The sequence below is a fragment of the Pseudopipra pipra genome, chromosome 8 (genome assembly GCF_036250125.1).
Source record: "Pseudopipra pipra isolate bDixPip1 chromosome 8, bDixPip1.hap1, whole genome shotgun sequence".
NCBI classification, from domain to species: Eukaryota; Metazoa; Chordata; class Aves; order Passeriformes; family Pipridae; genus Pseudopipra; species Pseudopipra pipra.
In genome coordinates, this window is record NC_087556.1 from 5,392,439 (window position 1) to 5,408,333 (window position 15,895).

General features: G+C 38.8%; 1 long non-coding RNA gene across 1 annotated transcript in view; it reads right to left on the reverse strand.

Moving 5' to 3' along the window:
• The window catches only part of LOC135418446 (uncharacterized), a 104,706-nt gene that overhangs the window by 50,961 nt on the left and 37,850 nt on the right, over positions 1–15,895 (reverse strand). Inside the window, exon 2 of the long non-coding RNA XR_010432444.1 lies at positions 9,234–9,289. This is a non-coding gene — a long non-coding RNA (uncharacterized LOC135418446). The remainder of the gene's footprint in view (positions 1–9,233; positions 9,290–15,895) is intronic.

Sequence of the window (15,895 nt, forward strand, 5' to 3'; positions counted from 1 at the left end):
GGCCCAATGGACCAGTTGGTTGTTCTGACATTGAGAAGGACCTTGATGGGATGGAGAAATGGGCCAACAAAGTTCCCCAAACCTGAGGAGGAATAAACTCAAACATCAGTACAGGCCAGGGGTTTGCATGGCTGGAAAGCAGCTTTGTAGAAACATGGGCATAGCAGAAAGAGTCCACAAAAGTGCCACAAATATGATCAAGGATTTGGAGCATTGATCATAAGATGAGAAGCAAAGAGAGCTGGGATTGTTCAGTCCTGAGAAGAGAAGACTCCAGAGGTACCTTACCAACCTTACCTGAGAAGGGAGAAAGAAGATAGACATATATTTTCCTCAGGGAATAGGACAAAATGCAATTTCTACTTAAATTTTCATTTAAAACATACACAAAAGCTGTTTTATTGCAAGGTTGATTGAACACTAGAATGGGTCGCCCAGAGACGGTTGTGGGGATCTATCCTTGGAGATAATCAGAACCTGAAAAGACATGACACTGAGTAACATGCTCTAACTGACCCTGGTTGAGCAGGGTGGTTGGAATAGATTTCCAGAGGTCCCTTTCAGCCCCAATGATTCTGTGAAAAACAAGGCAATGGGATGAGCTCATTCAGTTTTGTCCACTCAGAGAACGGCTGGTAAAGGAGACAGACCTGAACACACCAACAGGAGATTTACAAAATAACATTTGTTCTGGCTGACACATCAAGCCTGGCAGAGCTGCACTGCAGCCTGACAGTACAACCACCAGCCAAACCTTCCTCTCCTTCTGGCTCTTCTGTCAAAAGCAGAAAAGTTTCCAGCTAACTGAAAATACATCAGTGAACTGAAGTTTTTTCCCTTCCAAACACAGAAGGCTGCTGTACAATCAGAGAGGTGCTAAATGAGTATTTTACCTTTATCAACCTCCATTAGCTTTCAGCGAAATGCCCAAAAAGAACAAGTTTCAAAATACTTATTCTCAGGGGCATTCCAAACCATAGAAAAAAATAAAAGCCTCTGGCATGAAATTTCCAGTGTGCCTTCATGGTCAACTCACCAGCATTCAAAGTGTGATACTACATGTAAAGTTTAGTACTATTCAGTAAAATGAACATACTGATTCTTCAGCTGTTCCTTAATTCTTTGAGCACACATGTTCATTTCAAATAAACACACAGTGCTGCCAAAGGGCAGCTCCAGAGGAGCAAGTGGACTGATCCCTCTCATAAAGCTCTACCGAGAGCACAGTTTGCAGCCCTGAATATGGGCTGCAGACAGGAAGTTCAAGGCTAGATTTTAAAATTCCTTATCAAATATTAAAACTGTCTAAAATCAAAAGTCTAATTACAGGATAGAAAAGTCAATATTCAAATGACTCTGCACTATTACACAAAGAGAATTAGAGGGGTTAAGAAACATTTTGGCATTTTAATCTGAATTTGAAGAAGCTGCGATTTTTTTTATGTCTTACAGGTCAGCTGAAAGCCTGCCATGAAGGTTAGGAAAGAACAATATAGGGAGCAAAGAAACTGAAAAAATAGTTGAAACGGGTCAGAAGATTTTTTTTCCTTATGGTTTCTATTGAGTTAACAACTTATTCTGTTGTTTGTTAGGTTTGTTTGTTTGTTTTTTATAATTCACTGCTTTTCAAATACTAACCCCTTTCTTTACGTGATATCAAAATTAGGAAATCTCCAGACTTAGATTTCCACATTTTGCTTAAAAATTTATGGGGCATTAGACAGGTACAATTACTGTGAGTTTTCCAACCCAGAATAAGGAATCTGTGAGCCTACCTGGTCACAGTGACAGGGTTAGAAGGAAAAAGCAACTCTGTTTTGAGAAGAATCCATACATATGTGGCATGTCATTGCATGCACTATTCTGACAGATTTTTCTAAATTGCCATGTCATTTGGGACAGCCCTCTATGAGATTTATGCTCCTAAATCCTGACAGGTAGATTTTGATATCCCACTGCTTTTCCACACAAATTAGTTTGGGTGAGGTGGCAAACTCTAATGAAAGAGACATCTTTGCAAAAGTCACTGTATGAGTCAGTTGAATTTACAGCTAGCCCTAACTTAATCTTGACATTGCTAGCATGTCATTAAAATGGGGAGAGCTACCTGCATATGGAGATTAATTCCAACAGGTGAAAGCAAATTACAGAATTGACTACACATACGACAATAGGCAGTACCTTGGGATAAATGTCAGGATGCCTTTGGAGATGACAAGTGGGCACAACCATCTGTGATGGTTGACTGTGATGGGGGAACACATCCAATACATAATTGTGGAGGGGTTTCGGGAGCCTGCCGGAGGTGAGTAGCACCGCATACCGAAGGCTGCTGGATGGGATTCCGCGTGTCCTCACACCACATGTCTGCTCCAGAGAGGACACTGAAGTGCTGTTTCACTCCCTGCTTTATGCCCTTACTCACTCTTAGTTACTCCTGATTCCTTAGGGGGAAGAGGCACTGCTTGTTCACAAATGTTCCATGCCCACAGGCTGTGAGTGCCATGTTACCCGGTGCCGTGGACAGGCACAGCCTCAACAGCACAGCCCAGAAGCACAAACACGACAGGGCGTTTTACAGAGCACAGCGCACCCCCGGGGCTGAGAGGGGGGTACCCTGGGCAATAAGCACATGACTCAAGTCAAAATGCTTGGAAACTCTGTCCTACTTAGGGCTGGTGCACTTCAGGCTCACCATGAAAACCTGCACATCTCCCCAGAACACCTCCAAACCCCAGAGGACAAGGTGGCCCAGCACTGGGACATGCACAGCTCTGCACACTTGCCTAATATCACATGAAACCAAAGCTAGGCTAGACCTAACAAATCCACCTGGTCTTCAGCTAATATGGCAAACATGTTAAACTAACATGGTTTAGTTCTTTATGTTTCCAGTTCTTGGAGTACAGTGATGGCACTGACTAGCTCTGCTGAGAGTGTATGGAATTCTGGCAGACTAGAGGAGGTTGCAAGCCGTGCACAAGTCAAGATTGCTTTCACATCTGGGACAAGCAGAGAACAGGGCCACTGCTGTTGGGTCACCAGCATCCATCCCACCTAACCTGAGACTGTGGGGATCTACCTGAATCCTGCACATGCAGCATGGAATATGCACAGTCTGGATAAACTGCTCATGGATGACGGAATGTTGAGTGCACTGTCTCCAAGCACAGAGTACTTTACCACAGTGAATGCACGGAGACTTTAGTGCCGTCCCAGCCAAATCCTGACTAGGGAAGTTTCCTTCTTTTCTGCAGGACAAGATAAAAACAGTTATGCACTTTCACAACTGCGAGATCTGTTCTACTCAGAATGTAACTTTGTTGTCACTCCTGAACACTGAGTGTCAAAAGCCTTCTACGCACACGGTGTAGTACTGTGCTAAAGCTACAGAAATGCTCACCTGCAAATAGAATGATACACACCTTACACACCCCATTCTGCTGGGGGATTTTCCCTTAGTTACCTTACACACCCCATTCTGCTGGGGGATTTTGCCTTAGTTACCTTACACACCCCATTCTGCTGGGGGATTTTGCCTTAGTTACCTTACACACCCCATTCTGCTGGGGGATTTTGCCTTAGTTACTCTGCCCACTCACCCACTCCCCTTGTTCTCTCTGGACCATACAATTGCAGACAAATGTAGAGCATGACAAGCTGGTGTTATACACTCAGCACTGGTCTATCCATACCATATTTGTGAGCTTCAGCACGCCCCAGTAGAGCAGTGCTATTATTTTAAGTGTTGTTGTCTTCCTTCAGAATTACCTGTGATTTTAGTGCTGGAAAGCTCCCTATACTTTTGTCCAACAACTATATTTAAGATTTGCACTAAAAAGTGTAAATAGCCATAGGTTATTTATTAGGTAATAAGTACTAGAAGTGTAAAAAACAAAATAAAACCTCCAAGAAAAATCATATTTTGACAGTTGTTTAACCTATAAAAAATGTTTCGGTAGAGAAGACTCTCATCACTTACCCAGTGAAGCATAAATGAATCTTTCTTTTTTGAATAGCTTGACAAAAGCGGAATATAGAGTTCATTATTTACATCAGGAGACCTGTTGCCTTATGCTTCATTAAATTTGAAGTCTGAATTGCCCACTTGAATGATCTCTAGTAAAAAAGATCACTAAAAAACTTTCCAGTAGATTAATAATGCTAAAGAACTGTGTTAATTTTCCAGTACTATTAAAGAAAAATGTATAAATCAGGTTTGAACTAGAGATTGCAAAAGCAAATCCTAACACATGAAGGGGAAAACGTAGGTCTGCAGAATTCAAACACACTATCACAGGATTAATTTTGCTCCTCTTAACAAAGGTGATATGGTTAGGGAAGTTTCAGAAATTCCCTAGCCAAGATAGGTCTGCCTTGAAAACCAAAAGCTATCAATCCTGGGCTGGAGGTCCTGTGAACTGTTGGAGACACAACACAGTTTATACTCCTACTCACTGTCAGGCTTCTGCCAAGCCATGAAAAAAATAAATAAGAATCTACTCATCTTCAGCAAACCATGCAATAAAATTGAGCTCAAGTTTAATAGAGAACTTCAAACATTATATGTTGAGCTTGACCAGACTCAAAACCAAAAAGTCATCACACTCAGCCATCCTCAGTGGCTGTGCCATCCTATCAGTCATGAGCCTCATGGAATTGGTTGGCAGAGTCCATGAAACACGAGGAATTCACGTGTGACACTCCGATCTTATATTATGCAAGTAAACCAAAATGTAACAAATATTTTACTTGTAAATATATTTGAGCCAGGAAATACAGATTTGAAATGCAGATTTGACAAATGCCAGTCAGATTCGAAAAACACACCTTTTTAATCCTTGGAGATTCCCTTACTTCCAATGGCACAGATGCCATGCTTATGCAACGAACTAGGATCCAAATTTTGCAAATCTTGTCTCTGCTTTGATCAAGCAACTGATCAGATTAAGGCAGGGACTAGACTTAGCCAGAACAAAGGGGCTGTTCAGATTCCAGGAATTAGCTTCATGGTGATCAGGTGCAGATTAATTTGTTTGCTAGAATGGAATATTGGTTTTCCAAAGGCAAATAGCGATCATGTTTTGAATAACAGAACTTGGACATCCTGAACGAGAGAGAACTGAGATAACTTGGGGGTGACCAAATCAGAGCAGTGACTTGAGAGTCCAAAGAGCATAAGAAGTGACCTTAGAATGCAGCTACCTCAAGAATTCCCATTTCATTGGTTTGTTTGGTCTCCAGCAGCCTGGTACTGGCTTTGTTCCAAAAATGCATGGTTGGAAGTGTATAGACAGAAGTGCCTTCAAGCCAGCAAAAATAGCCTGATGGGCTGAAAGACACTGCCATCCATCTTCTTTCCCCAGATGAGAACAGTTTGTTGAAAAGACACTCCTGCACATTCACAAACTCCTCTTCTCTAGCCAGTTTCCCTGCCCCCTGAAAGTCATAATTTAAACAAAAGAAAATTTTACTGGGATTTTTATTGTCTGTGTTCCCATTATCATCAACTTTATTAGGTTTTCTAGAATACCATTTATTGCCACTGGTGAGGAGGTAACACAGCTCACATTACTGTGCATTTTTTAGTTCTCTGTTGGGAGAACACAAGCTTTCAGACAAAAGTTTATAATTATTTATGCAGCAAATTGATATTTTGGGTGGAGCCTTTTTATCGTGGTAAGAATTATAAGCCTTGGAAGATTAAATTTGTATAGAAAACTATTTTATACTTCTAAAAAATCTGTCTTTGTTGTTGCAACTCTATATCACTCTTCATCACAAATTCATGAAAATCACTAAATGCTTCAATTATAGCATTATCTCTATGAATAACCCTATTTAGATGATGTACTGAGATCTATCTTTAAAGCCATTTCTAATTGTTGTTACTATTTTTAAACACTGATCTAAAAGTTTCAATAATAAGCTTTGAGATTGGTATAAATGAGCCAGAGAAAATATGCAATGCAGCAACTGTGAAACCAAATTCTAGAGCATCTTGAAACTCAAAAGGATTATATGATCTTATTTACCATAGAAGATTGAAAACACACTGTATGCAGAAATGCCTTTTTAAAATTCTTTTTAGATGGTTTTCTATTTTTTTTTATTATTCTATAAAAATGAAATCAAGTAAAAAATAATAGTTGTAATTAGTAGCTTCACTTTCTAAAAGGGCTACAAGTTAAATACTAAAGTTCATCACAAATTTAATGCCAAGGTGTAATTGTGATACTTTCATTCAAATATTCCAGAGTACGTAGTGAAATCATACAGCCAACTACAACTCTACTATTTTGGTACCTGGGGCCCCTTTCTCCCCCCAGCCCCAATCCTTGAAGGAGACCCCCCTTGTTCAAAGGCAAGGTTGGCTAAAACTCTTGAAAGCAACACTCCTGCTAGATTTTGACTTCCTTTTTTTCACTCTCCATTCCCCCAGGCTTCACCATCCTTTCCCCGACAGTCAGTGTGGGCAATTAGAACAATCTTAATTCAACGTAGATAAAACCCTTCCTGCCCTACCAATCTCTCCTTTCAAGCACAAACGTTTAATATACTTCGGATATATGGAGAGTAATTCCAATTCAATGCTATAATCTGCACAGAGAATCTCCAGTGCTAAGTACCTCAGGGTTCCAAAAGGGCCTGGCTGTAGCTCCCTGGTCAGACAGGCTGACCTTCAGCCACCTCAATTAGCTGAGAAAGCAAAGTGAGGGTAGTGCTGTACTCAGGGAAAATATTGCAAGAAAACAGAGCCAAAGAGTTGTTTCAGGAAACCTGAAAGAACTGAAAAGGCCAAGTACAGTTTAGACCAGTCAAAAGTCAATGTTGAGCAACCTGACTTTTCCAAATATGTTTTGGATACTGCTTGTAGCACTGAAATCCTTTGCAAATGTCTTTATATAAAGACCAAACTAATCAGCAACACACAGATAACTCAGATACAGTAAGTTATCAGGCAGCTCTATTGCAAATGCGAATGCTTGGCACAAATCCTTGACACCTGCAAAGAACTCCAGCCATTATCTGGGGGGATTTCTGTGTCCCTTCCACAGACTGTCACTTACTAAGATAATAAGCTTATGCTTTCCCCGTAAATCAGTGTTGGAGCTGTTGTAGTCCCTCACATTACATGTGATAATCCCAAAACACATCTGCTCATGAATGAAATATTGTTTGGGGTTTGACATACCTTAAAGGTTTAAAGAGGAAATGCAAACTGTGAGGATATTATAGTTGATAGTACACTAACAGCACACAGTCAAGGTAAAGATTGTCAAGTGTCACATTGTCAGAGTTAGTCACAAAAGAACACTCACTAAACAATTCCTGGAAAGAGACTTTGCCAAGTGCTGTGAACTTCTCATACCATGACCATGCTTCAGTAATATTCTTTGTGTTGTGAAAATGCTACAGCATTTTCAAAGCCCACCCATGAGCAAGCTTTCAAATACATGATGCCTAAGATGCCTAAGGAGGCAAGTTGGATGATTCTTAAAATCACAGAATAAACTCAAGTTTATGCTATGAGGAAACCAGAAGACAGCATATAGACTACATGGCCAGCTGAAGGCTGCACAAAGCCAAGTCTATTGTCTCATACCCTCAACCAGATCTTGCACATCGAGGATGGGGGTGGGGAGCATCAGTAGCTAAATTTTTCTGGGTTTTAAGCACACTTGAAAGCCATAAATAAGGCTCTGAGCTTCCTACAAGCACAGTGCAAGTATATGGACAAAAAGGTTCCCATTACTGGTGATGTGAAAGCCTCATTCCACTGACAACCAAGCATCCTTCTGAAGTCCCCATGCTCTATATCACTTAAGTTTGTGCTGAAGAGCTCTACTGAATCAAGTGTGGAGGTTTGAGTGCTGGTGATTCTCATATACTAATTTATGAGCAATTCTCTCACAGAAACCCATTGGGCTAAGTCTGCATATGGAGCTGCATGAGCCTCACAAGCTCAACATTCTCAGCCCTCAAGCTGTCTTGCTCTAAAGGACAATCCAATACTTCTGGTGTAAGAGTTTCTAATCATGGAAAATGACTGGGCTACCCAGCTCAAGGAGTTTGCCTTTTCTTTACAACTGATCTGAGTCAAAAAATATTCTGACACGCCAATAAAGTGCTGTCACAGTGCCTGTCACAGGGACAAGGGAAAGCAAATTGCTGAATCCATATTTATGGTCCACAATACAAAAGAAATGCTGGTACAGCCCCACAAATTCCAGGTGGTACATGCAGTGCCCAGATATTTGTGTGCAGTCTGTTGCACCAATGAATTAGGCCTTCTGTAGAGTACAATAGTTCATATACATGTTATACTCGTGCATCTAATATATACATAATAGGAAAATGCTCTTGAGCTTCTCTCAATTTTAAATTTCACATATGCTTCGTGTTCAAGAAATGTAGGGAGGATGAGATGCTACCAAATGTGAGAACAGCTCAATCACTGCAGTATTCACTGATGTTTCTACTCCAAAAAGAACAAACAGATGCTTAATTTCTTACCCCTAACCTCAATACAAATAAATAACACAACATACAGTTTGAAACATATTTTTAAAATGTATTTGGAGACACAGAAATGCCCCATCTATTTATAATACAGATTCAATCCACCTCATGATATAACCCATTTAATCTGGCAAACCAGAAAAACTCTCACATTTTGATTTGCTAACATGTATGGATTTTCACTATCAAGATTGCTCTTAGTCAACAAAGAAGTAATTACTTGAATGATTATTCAACTAATTGCTCAGCTACTCAATAGAAAGGGAAGTGATTACTGAAATAGTTCAACCACCACTAAAGGAATGATGGACATACATAGATTGGAAATACAAAATATAATTTGTCAAAAATGATATGCTTAATTAAAGAATGAATATTTAAGAGGTGTTTCAAATTCCATGCTATTTAGTTCCATCTAGAACAACTGCTCTCAAAAAGGCAATGCCAACTTCAGCAGAAGGGACACTGCAATAGGCACAACTTAGCAGTGGGCATTGATTCTTAGTGTAGAAAGTACTAACAACTGCAAGCCAAAATGAATTTTATTGATGGAAATTCAGACAGATAAAGCACACTACTGAGGCACACTGCAGATCAGTCTATAACGCTCATTCTAGAAAGATACAAGCAGTCAAGAAAAAAAAAAAACGTTTCCAAGGTCATAAAAGAAACAAACAAACAAAACCCCACACAAATAAAAAAAACCCTACCTTTTTCCTGGGTGTGTTCAGCTGAATTTCTTTTTTCTCACTGAATACAAAGGAGCCTGAAAGAATGAATGAAAAACAGAATTCACAGTAATGTTCCATGGGGAACTATTCTAACAACTGATTTCAAGTAGTTCAAGGGCTGGTTTTGTTTGGTTTTCTGGTCAAGTTGCCTTATTAGTACTTTTTCAGCGTTGCAGTTTTGGATTTTGGGTGAAGTAGATGAACTTTAAGACACCATATGAAATATGAAAAGAACGTGCCATGCTTATAAAGACAATACAGTATAAAATATTAGCAAACCAGACCATCAGTTGCAGAGCTGCCAAGCTATTTTATTCACTGCAGGGGAGCAGACAACAGTGTCAGTAAAACCTTGGTAGAAGTCTCCTGCGGAGCTGTGTGGCCTTCTCTTCTAATGCATTACATTGACTACCAAATTTCCAGAGGCCAGGATTGGTACAAGCTGGCCATCACAACCAAAGCTCACTAAACTGGAGTTCTATTACACTGAAAAGGCAGGTCCTTGCCCTGCAGACTCTCCAGAGGTCTCACACTCTGAGACAGGGGGCCTTGAACTTGCTTGTGCCATATGTAGAACAGATAAGAACAATCAAATAATAGTTACAGTTTTGGTAAGCTGTAAAAGTCAACAAATTAAACTTCTCTGTTCTTCATCAAGTCAAGCTGTCAGCAGACAAAAGCACAGGCTAAGGAGGCATGAAAACACTCCCTAATTTCTTCCTGGACCAAGGATGATCCTCTTTATTCTAAGTTTCCCCTGTACCCATTTAATATAATTGAAATGGGGAATCTTTCCATTTTACACCTTATTTGGTGGGGTTTTTTGTCACTTGCTATGTGCTAAGTTTCAGCTTGAGTGCAAAGGCTTTTCAGAGCAATTTTGGACTCTTATTCTAGGACTTCTCTGCATGCATAAAAAAAATAAAAGAAAAAGATGAGCAACTTTGCCCAAGCTTCCCCTCCTTTACTTCAGCACTAAGCTGACCAAAAAAAATCTTCCAGGAAGGTAGAGAAAGGCTATTTGGAAGTTGCTCTGGGACAATTATTTTCAAGAGCTCCCTTCCTCCTCTTGACTTTTCTTCTCTCCTTTTAAAATGTTGGGTCAGATGCAGAGTCCTCAGCAGAGCACTCGTGCAGCTGCCCCTCACTGCTGGGCCTTTCATGGGCTGCTCTGCTGTGGAGATGCCAGCTTTTGAAGGGGCAACCTGGTCATCAAGGGTAAGATTTCCATCTAAGAGCTCCTCCAAACTCAAAGCCTGATTGATTTCCTCCTCTGTGAGGTACTTAAGAGCATCAGCATAGAAGTCTGAAACCTGTTCAAGGCATTAGTATCTGCAGAAAGCCGGCTGACTAAAGGCTAGTTCTGCTTTGTTATCAGCTGCAAATACTTGTCCTCTCCCTCCCATTTTCCTGAAAAAAGGAAATGCTACTAAATCCAGAGTTCCATCTAACTTTGAGTGGATGAGACAAATCTTTGCTCGCATGTGCAACTCAAGAAATCAAAATGGACTACATAAAATGAGTAATTAGAATCAGTTCTTCATCAGCGATTATTTTTGGCAAGTTCTGACATCACAGAAGAAGTAAGAGCACTTCTGTACATCTGACAGAGGCAGTTGTACAACTATTAGGCAGGAGATTTTAATTTTCTGGTCTGCATATTGTAAATAGAGATTTAAAACAAGATCTGAAAGTTAGACAGGATTCTCCCAATTTCCCATATTTGGGAATAGGATATTATAAAAACTGGGATACTCTGAAGCTTTCAAAATTTCACCTCTTTAAATTTTTCTTTGAAAATCATTTCTCATTCCACTTCCAGACAAGTGCAAACCCTGTGCTGCAGTAATTACTTCACATGCAAACATAATAGTAGAGAAGTGGCATTGGCAGCCTCCAACAAATAAAGGTTTTCAACACAAACAAGAAGGCTCTTGATTCATATACAGAATGACTATTCTGAAAACAATAAACTCCATCTTATGTTTTCTAAGATTGCAAATTTGGACTACATGGCATTTCAGCAATCCTATCAGTTCACAGTGATGCATGATTGATTAATGGGTTCGTCTCCATCTATAAAATTCTAAGGCAATTAAATAGGAATTGGTGTTTCTCTAGAGAGGCTTCTCCAGCTAAAAATAAAATAAAAGGTAGACAGTGACTGGCATTATTTATATCAACAATTCTACTAGAATGATAATGCAGCAGCTTTCACATGCAAATATACACACGTTTAAATGATTTAGGATGGATTAAAATAAGGAGCTTAATACATTTCTTTGCTTGTGCTCAATCTTTTCATTTGCTTAAGAATCTTATGAAAGCTGCCTCTAAAAGCAATTCTTCTGGACTGTGAAGAAATGTCATTACACTACACTGAAAATATTCTTACAACACATGAAAGAAACAGCAAGTGGTTACAAAGATACATAAATAGCTTGTTACAAAAAAATTTAGTCAAATCAGCACTCAACACCCATTAAATCTAAGGGAATAATGAATATGTTTGTTTAAACGTGCAAATGTCACAAAGATACTCAAACTTGCAACAGAGGATAGGATCACTTCCACGAGATCTATATCAAAGATTGACCTCATGAATAAATTGGACTCTACAGTAATTATGCCTCTTAGCATGATTAAAATAAAGCACCAGCATAATGTGCTGGGTCCCACTGCTGGTGTCTCAGCAGATGCAGTAGTGGTTCCTGTCCAGGGTTACACAAACAAAAATAAGGTCATATGTGGGAACATTCTGTGCAGTATTCATACACTGGAGGAATACTGCAAAAAATAATTTACACTGGATTTTCACAAGCTTATTTTCTCACTATGCCAAGTTTAGCAGTCTTCAGTAACTGCAGAACAAAGCTACATAGGAACAACCAGTAAACCCGAGTTTAGGTGCCAATATTGCACTGCATGAAGAACAATACCTTGTTTGCAAGGTGTTACAATAGTTTTGCATATCATGATGTGTAACTCCAGAAACAGCACATATTTCTTTGAAGAGCAATACTCACATTTGAGGTTTTCTCTCCTTTCTTGTTTATGGTAAATTCTTTACCTTCAGTTACCTCAGCATTACCAACAACCAGGCAATTGCACTTATCTCAAATTTCTCTTATAAAATTTCTGATCCTCATATTCCTGTGACTGATACTGAATTAGCTTAGACAGTAAAGTGAAATTTCCATTCCAAAAGGCTAGAAAGGAAAACTGGAGTGAACTCTAATATGCCTACATAGACATGGCAAACAAACAGGTTTTAGTTTAAAAAAAGAAAACCCTCATGCTTCCAGCCAGTAATAATTTTTAACACTTCAGACTGGCAACAGTGTGATCCAAAGCGTGATTTTTAGTTGTATCTGCAAAGTTAACACATTATTAATTAGCATTTTTTTGAGGTCACAATTTTGCCTGTTGATACACTAGTGTCCATATGTTTGGGTGGGCTGAGAGGGTGACAGCATTTGTGTAATCAAATACAGAAACATTTTTTCTTCATGTTTAATGACTTGCATTTGTAAGTTTATAGAAGAAAAATTATACCAAACAATTATCCAACTAAATAGAATTTAAATGTCCTGTGAGGTTTCTTTATTCTATTTTAAAAGGCTTATATGGAAACAGGCTTCTCTTCTGGACAGCAAAAATATAAATCTTCAAAATCATGACTTCTTCCTGACCTGTTTCTCAGACTCTCTTTATGTTCTCATGAATTATGTCTCTCTCTCTCTATTTAACCTCTAACTAACACTGTAAAAACACTGCTATAAACTCATTTGTGACGTTTCTTGGGCTTCCTTAGGAAGCAGGTCAGTAGTTCCAAGACTGACCCTGCTGTTAAAGCCCAGCTGGCCCCAAAGCTTTAATCTGCTGGAGCACAGAAGGGGTGAGCTTTGCAGCAGAGCCAACAAGGCAGGGAAGGCTGAGTGGCTCTGCAGGGAACTCCATCAGCCCAGGAGGGGTTTCTCCAAACCTCCCTCTGCTGCTGGGTTAGGGCTCTTGCCGGCTGCTGCTGCTGCACACTTCGCTCAGGACCGGGAGGTTACGCATTTACGCCAGCAACAAAACCAGACAATTTTCAGAATAGCAAGAAAAAGAGGTTCTTTTGTTCCCTGCAAAAGCTATGGAAGAGACAAAGAACAAGGGCTGGAGTAGCCACCTCGTTAGCAAAGATATTCTGCTGGTAACTGATATATTGTGGTACAAGAATCAGCAAATACTGCCAAGCTAGCCACTTTGGAATTTTTTGAGACCTCTTGTCCTTCATAGAAGAGGAATGATAAAATCTGGGGGGCAAGAGTCAGAATCCACATCTGTTCTTTGGAAGGAAATGCAAATAGAAATGGAATTTGATTTGCATGTTATCTCATTATATCAAACACTTTAGCATTATGTATGAAATACATTAACCTGACTCCTTTCCTATTTTCTTTCTCAGCTTGTTCCCACACACTCTGTATATAGATTGAATTCCCTTTTTGTATCCAAATGCACCTGATGCTCCCAAACATAGAAAAAAGTGCTGAATCGCGTATCAACCCAAAAAAGAGGTAAATAAACTGTAAATAGAGTTTTCTGAAAGAAAATCTACTGATAGTCCACGGCATTATCCATAAGTTACAGACATTTTGCAAAGGGCTGCAAAATTTTTTTTGCTGTTTCACAAGTAATGAAGAAATGAGACCTGGGTTGGTTCTTTAGTGTTTATTAACACTGATGACTGCAGTCCACCAGACCGGGATATTAATGTGCCTCTTAACTCAAAGTCATAGACAACAGTTTGCCCTGATTATTCAAGGTGTTTCACTTGAGATCTTTATTAAAAACCTGCAGAGTCCAATCAGATCTGGTTTACTATCATGCAAAAATATATACCATGTTATGCATATCAAATATTTAAAAAATGATGAGATTTTATAAATCACTATCTAAATGGAGATGCACTTTAACTAATTGATTTCATTTACTTCAAGAGCACCTTATTATATGTTTGTTTTACTTTAGATAATAAAGACAATAATCTCAAGTGATAAATTACAAGTGTTCAGGGAGACCAGTGTGAGTCTTTCTCATTTTTTCTCCTTTACTTAAATTGTGAATGTTGTGCCCTTGGCCAAAACAGCATATGATGCTTCCTGGATTTTTTCCCCCTGCAGAAAAAAAAGACTAATGATGTTGGTTCAGGCCTGTATTTTATTTGCTTTACTCATTCACCTCTACCAACATTTTAATGTTCCACGGTCCCTCCACAGCAAGTGTGAACTTCACCCTATCACAGATATTTGTACTTACTGAACCATATTTTGTTGCATTATTACATAATAATAAGTTATGCTTAGCTTGGTCATAAAACCTAAAAAACAACTTTTGTGTTTCCACACAAAAGATTTCCATAGAAGTTCCAACATGGAATGGCATAAATCTACGAAACAGATGATGAGGACTGAATCCCTATACTAACACGTATTTGCATCTACTAATAGAAAAATAAAACATGAGTAACAGACTGGGAAAAAAAGCTTATTCAAGAGCAAATAACACCAGGTTTGTGTACCTTTTTAGCCACAATCAAAGTTAACACTACTACTTAATATCAGCAGTCCTGAGTATATTGTCATTTCTTTCTCCCTCTGGTTACAATCTATCCTGGACGTGGTAAACTATTGTTTCATTTGTGTTGTAACAAATAGATATTTGACAAAATTTATTGAGTTTGGGGTTTTTTTTCTTCCCGGTCTGTGTATTTTCTGTCAATATAATTTTTATTTAAAAAAAAATAAAATAAGCTCTCTAACGAAAAGGATCTTTTCACTAGAAATAGTGAAAAAATGTTTCAGCTTCTCAATTATTTCCATTTCATACTTGAAATCACTTAGAAATTTCACTCACACCCCCTTCCCATCTGGCTATAAATATGAATTAAGAAAGCAACCAAACAAACCCAGAGTTTGTTTCCAAAAAAGAACAGTAGAGAGCAAGTCTGAAGCCCAGGAGACAGGCTGGGAGCAGGAATAGCAGCCAAGAGAATTGTATCACCCCCTGTCACTGAGGAAGGAGATATCAGCTGCAGACATAAAGAATAAGAGGGATGGTTTGGATACAATAAATTGATTCTAGAAATCAGTAAATCTCTACAAGTTGTACAACATTTTACATTTAATAAGTACAGGGAATCGGAGTGGGGAGTTAGACTAGATGACATTCATAGGTCCTTTCCAAACTACTTCTTAATCCTACAGGAAGAAGTTTTGGAACAGCCTATTCCATAGACACTCCCCCCCTTACTATCTAACATTTAATCCATGTTTTGATTTCAAAAGCTCAAGTATATTTCGGTTTCAAGCACTGCTAAGAACAAAAAAAAACCAAAACCAAAAAACACACAAACAGAAATTCTTTTGAAAGTATTGTACTTTAGTCCAAAAATATCCATATTGATTTTTTTTCTACAGTTCTCCTGCCCAACGGATGCATCATGAAACAACTGTTCATAAAACTGGTTTACTGACCAGAACTCAAATTTCTGAATGAGAAGAGAGACCAACTTATTCTTATTACCAAAAATATGATTTCTCCAGGAGAGTAAAGAGATAGTCAAGGGACAAAATATGCAAGATACTTTAATTTTT